Here is a 6,222-nt window from a genome sequence, read left to right on the forward strand (position 1 = left end):
ACCCTCAACATCTACACAGATTTCAGATATATTTTCCACATCCTCCTGTCCCACGCTGCTATCTGGAAGGAGCACAGGTTACATACCACAAAAGGAGGATCAGTAACTAATACAAACCAAATTATGGCCATGCTAAAGGCCTCCCATCTCGCCAAGAACCAATCCAAATTGCTATCATTCCTCTATCTGTTGTCCCATCTAAATATTATGTTCTCTATACTTGCTTTCTCTTTGACAAGATAAAAGATTATTGTAGAAACTGGCCAGATGATTATGGGGGCTGCCCATATTGGTCTTGTCAGATACACATGCTAGGATCACGGACCAACCATTTCTTCTACCAACACCGCAAGACACTCTTTTCTACATGCAAGACCCTCAGGATTCCAGCTGTGGTGTTTCAGAATCTACAGGAGCCGGATGTCCTGACAGCTAAAGATGGTGGTCTTTGCCTGTTCCTCCAAGAAGAATGATGTTCTTAGGGAACATGGGACCTCCAGTTCTGAGATTTTTAAAAACCCGTAGAAAAGCAGATACGCTCTTTTGTAACACCCTTTTTAGTCATCTTCTTGGTGTTATTATTTCTAACCAAACTATTAATCAGTTCCTGTTACAGGACTATGAGCTGCTCTCCACAGAGGAACCTGATGCACACATCTATTGTGGACCCTGATGGCAAAAGCCTGATACTCCCCACAACTATGCCCCTACATAGCAGGAAGTAGTTTAAGAGACACTGCGCCCCAACTCCCCTTTCACCATTGGCTTCCCCTCCCCTTTTATCCTCTATTTATAATAAGAAAAAGGGAGGTATGTTGTTATCAGGCTCCAAACCCAGTGACATCACATCTAGGAGACACCCACATTGTTGCCAAGGCAACCGCCATACATTCCCAGGATACACTTGGCTACCTTGCATTTACCTACAAGAGGCTACATCACCGCTCATATAAAACAGGTGGAACACCCTGACCTCTCTCTTTTCTTTCATCTCTTCCTATACTTCTGCTCCCCCACCTTTGCCCTCTCTCCTAAATAACCTCCCTCCTTGGAACCGTTTGTTCTGGTGTGGTCTGTTCTAAGTTGTGCTCACACTTCTAACAAAGATGTCCTTTGACTCAGGAAGATACTTGTGGCTTTTTTTTTCTTCAGTGTTGAGATTAAAGGTGTGCACCTACATGGTATTTGAGATCTAGATTAAACAGTGACTTCATTTGGTTACTATAACTATCCCAAATTCCATAAACTTTTCTTGTAAGTATCATGACTTAACTCTCTTCTCTGGCTGAATAAAATTCCATTGACTATTTGTAGTTCATTTGGGCTACTTACAGTTTTAAATTATTGTGAATACTACAAGAACAAACATGAATGTTCAAGTACACATTTTTAATAAAATCTTTTTACTTATTCATGAAAAATCATTTCATTCACTTTCACTTCACTCTTAAATCAGATTTTTCACTTTTCTTTAACACATTATTTTTAAGCTAAGAAGTCAAATTTCATAATTACTATAAATGCTCATATTTTAGTAAGTGATTTTTATGAGGTTCTCAATGAGTCTAGAGTTTTCTGTGTATAAAAAGAACCCATTTTATGTCACTGTGTATATATAAATATATATATATATCACCCTTCATGTATGTATTGCTTTGTGTTATTTCTAGAACCTTTGAAGGATGAGCTATGGTATTGACAATTTTTCTTGTTTTTTTTCTTCCTGTGCTTAACAATACTATATTCTGTAGGTCACTGTGAAGCCTTCAGGAAATAAGAAGACATCTTAAATATAATGTTACTGTTATACCATTTAAATAGCAACTTCCAGGAATGTTTTCTTCTTATTTGCTTCAATTTTTTTTTCTGGTCTTTCCAATTTATACAATGTTTTAACTTTGTTATTGTTCTTGTTGTCACAGGGCCATGATTGTGAGGATACAAATTAGCTTCTTACTTTATGATTTATACTGTTTGGAAATACCTATTGCCCTGATCCCAACCATTTCAGGCCTCGCCCCTCCCCCCCATTACTTACACTGTCCCAGTGAGCTTTGGCTTATACACTTAAATTTGGATAGTTTTACTCAATGCTTTAGCATTTAAATGATTTTGTTCCATTTATTTGTGCATTAGTCATTAAAATGGTAGCTGTGTTTACCGTATAAAAGTGAAAAAATTGCTTTACTAAAGATAGATTGTTTAAGGAAATAATAGTGAAATGTTAAAAGCATTCAACACATTTAAAATTCTAGTTATTTTTAAAACTTTATGCTATCAAACAAGTTATGTGCAAGAAAACATCATAGCATCAACTGAAGACATTATCAGTAAATGCCTCATGCCTCATATTTCTAATGCTTTAAAAGTCAGGGTTTTGGTTTTTTTTTTTTTTCTTTTGAAAAGTAGAGACTGGCATTCAGTGACAACTCATATTGCTTAGTTCTACATTAAAGCTCTATTTTAGGTACAAGTGGATGTTTTCCCCTTACAGTTTGTCCACGGAAGGGAGTGAAAACATTTTTTTGATGTCACCATTATTTTATTTTCTTCCACCAACTGTCATATTGAATCAGATTCTAATTCATTTTTAAAGTTGAAGTTACTGTATCAAGGTATAATATTGTCTGCAATAAATAAATAAATAAATAAATAAATAAATCTACTTTTGATTATTGTCAGGGCAAAAAGTAAGACACCATTTTCTCTCCTAATAATCTGTAATTTTGAAATTTATCTAAATTGGGCTTTAAATAATGTGATTCTTGTCATGAGGACTAAATATATACATAGTATTTGTTTTAATTTTGTGCCTGCCCTATATCTGATGATGCCCTATCCAGTTAGTTAGACTATGGTAAAATTATGTGCGTATGTTTCAAGTGACATATGTAGACAATATTAAGTATTCTTTTCATCTTGGCCAGTAATAAGAGAAAATGAGTGTTTTATAGAAGTCTCCATTTGTTTTTCTGAGTAAAATTATTTTTGCAATATATTTCCTTCAAAAAACAAATTCTCAATCCTGTGTTGTCATATTAAGAGACTAACATTACCATAATTCAACTTCTAATCGCTGTCCCTAATTGTTCCCATTTCCATATGTGTTTTAAAGGGTTTAGTTGATAATAATGAAATAAATCTAATTTCAAAAGCTTTTAATTATATTGATGCCATTTGTCAAATACATCCAGAACACATCATTTATACTAGGGTTCTCTAGAGTCACAGAATTTATGGGTAATCTCTATATAGTAAGGGAATTTGTTGTTTTATAGATTGTAGTCCAACTCCCCAACAATGGACAGCAGCAGCTGTGAATGGGATTCCAAGGATCTGGCAGTTGCTCAGCCCCACAAGGCAAACAGGCGAAGAAGAGAAAATCTTCCTTCTTCCAATCTCCTTATGTAGGTCTCCAGCAGAAAGTGTGGCCCAGATTAAAGATGTGTGCTACCACACCTAGATCTGGGACTTGCTTTGTCCCAGGCCTTGAATGCAGAGATCTTGAAACATATATCTCCCAGCCTCAAGATGAGTATCACAGGTGAGCCTTCCAGTTCTGGTTGTAGTACATTGCAGATATAGTCAAGTTGACAACCAGGGATGGTGACTACAATCCACCCCTTGTCAACTTGACACGTATAAAATCTCACATCCACATGAAAAAATAACAAGGTCATGAATATGCCTAACATGAAATTATTCCTTATACAATCCCAACACATTTGTAAATTTATGATGGGGCAATGTCCCTTGGGAACATTCTTTTAGTATCTCAATTGAAATATCAATTGATGTTAAGGAAATTGGAAGACAAATGTATTCTTAACAAACTAAAACAGAGAGATTCATATTACTTTATAATCTAAATTTCTGCAACTGGTTTCATGGCCTTAGCTGGTATTTATAACTACCTTGTTCTACTATCCATTCTGTATTTCCTCTACCCCTGCTAGCACATCAGCATGTGTTGGCTTTTTTCCTGGAGGAGTGACCCATACCTTCATTCTTGATGGGTCTTTGTCCTTTTTTCATCCTGCTTTGATTAGGCTGTTGTAGTTTTCCATTGACTTTAATCTCAGGACATGGTAGTACTAAGAAACACCCTAAGGGATCTTCTACACTCCAGACATAATGCTTCTTACCGCCATTGTGGAGAGGCAATCCAATTTTCCCATGGTAATCTGGATCCATCACCTTTCCTAACACTGTTATTCCTTACTTAGCCTGTTGGTTTAAGGGCATTGGAAGTCCAAAATGGCCAGGGGGGAGTCGGAGCTTCCAGTTCAATGGAATATTTGTTGTGAATACTGGAAGGAGCACTCTCCCTCTCAAACCAAAACTTCTAGGCCAGCAGAGTCTAGAGTTGTGGGGAAAGGAAGCAAAAATTTTCCTAGAGGGTCACTTGGAGTGATAATGAGTAGAACTATTCCCTTTTCCATCCCTTGATTTTTGGATGCATAGATCCTGGTTATGGGAGAAACTGTACTATATATCAGACACGGATTCAAAGTATATACTGTCTTCTGAAGAACTCTGGAAGAACTCTGCCCCAGCCCTCCATGCTGCTACTACCTAATTGGCACTGTAACTGTCCTCAAAAGACCACTCCATCTTTCTATCAGACCAGCTGCTTCAGGATGATGGGGAACATGATAGGACCAGTGGGTTCCATGATTATGGACCCACTGTCACACTTCTCTGGCTGTCAAATGAGTTCCTTGGTCAGAAGCAATACTGTGTAGAATATCATGGATTCCATGATAGATAAGGCATTCTGTAAATCCAAAAGATAGTGGTTTTGGCAGAAGTAGTACATGCAGGAAAGGCAAATTCATAACTAGAATAAGTATTTACTCCAGTAAGAACAAAATGTCCTTTCCACAAAGAAAGTGGTCAAATGTAGTTAACCTGCCACCAGAAAATTTCCAGAGTATGTATTTGGGGACCTATAGGACCTACTGTGAGTCAGACATTGATCAAAATACCATTAATCACCTGTCATTCATAAGCTCCTACTTTAACTGGAGGGACACAATGTTTCTTGGGATCTCCTGGGATCAGTGTCAATTCAGAATCAGTATCCAATAGACCTGATAAAGTCTGATTATTTCATTTCCCCCAGTGTACAGTTATCCTTGTTAAAGGCAGTAGGTCCCTCTGGGGAAAAACTGAAGAAAGGCTAACAGCAAAACTTTTAGGTGTCTTATCAAGATCCTCCCTCAGCGGAACCTGGCCACCCCTTCATTCAAGGGGTGCTGGGTCTGCAAACTGTCTCAAGTCTGGAAATTGATTCACTGGCCCAGATTGCCTTTTGCTACCATCGAATGTAGCCTTTCTTTCATTTGTTTGAGAACTGTTATGCTTATACAGATCAAACCGATATGCATTAGGCTTCCTATCTATTTCATGCCAGGAAACACCATGACTGATTAGTCAGTACCAAAGGTCTCAATGAGTCATGCCATTATAAATTTTACCTCTCCTATGCTGACTATTATAGGGTGTCATTATATACTTTGTTTTTTCTACACTTTCCATTATAATAACTATGATCACCTTGTCTCTGATGATTCAATCAGGGCCCAATTAAACCCCCTGCATTTAATTCATGTAATTGAGCAGCAGCATCTCCAACCCTAAGATCTGGCCTAAAAAGAAAGGATAAGAACAAAACTCTTCAAAAGTGCTGGTGCCTTTCTCACTAGTTTGTGTCTATAGGATTCATGAAGGGCATGTCTTCTGAGCCTTCCCATTGTGGAGGATTAGGTTTTATACAATGTATCCACTCTAGCATTGCAATTTCTCTGAGCCTTAAAATTTCTTCATCAACACTAAGTCAAGGGACCAGTCATCTCCAATTCCTTTTCAGTAGGCCATCTTTTGATAAATGTTGCAGCAAACCATCCAGACAAACTTCTAACATATTTTTTTAACTGTGCAAGCTTCCCTATTAAACCTAGAATCTCCACTCAGAAGTCCCATGTCAATAAACTCAGCCTGATATAGTTTTAGGTTCCTCAATGTACTCTTTATTAGGAGCATATAAAATGTCAGGCCTTCTTCGCTAACTACTAAAATTGCCTTCAATCTTGCTTCATTGTGTTGGCTTCTCATAGAACTTCATGACCTCATTCTAAGTATCTGTCGTGGGTAAAACAGAAGAAACTATGCTCCATTACCTTCCTGTATAGATTAAAATTCAGTTTCATGTTGACTCAA

The sequence above is a fragment of the Arvicanthis niloticus genome, chromosome 3 (genome assembly GCF_011762505.2).
Source record: "Arvicanthis niloticus isolate mArvNil1 chromosome 3, mArvNil1.pat.X, whole genome shotgun sequence".
NCBI lineage: Eukaryota > Metazoa > Chordata > Mammalia > Rodentia > Muridae > Arvicanthis > Arvicanthis niloticus.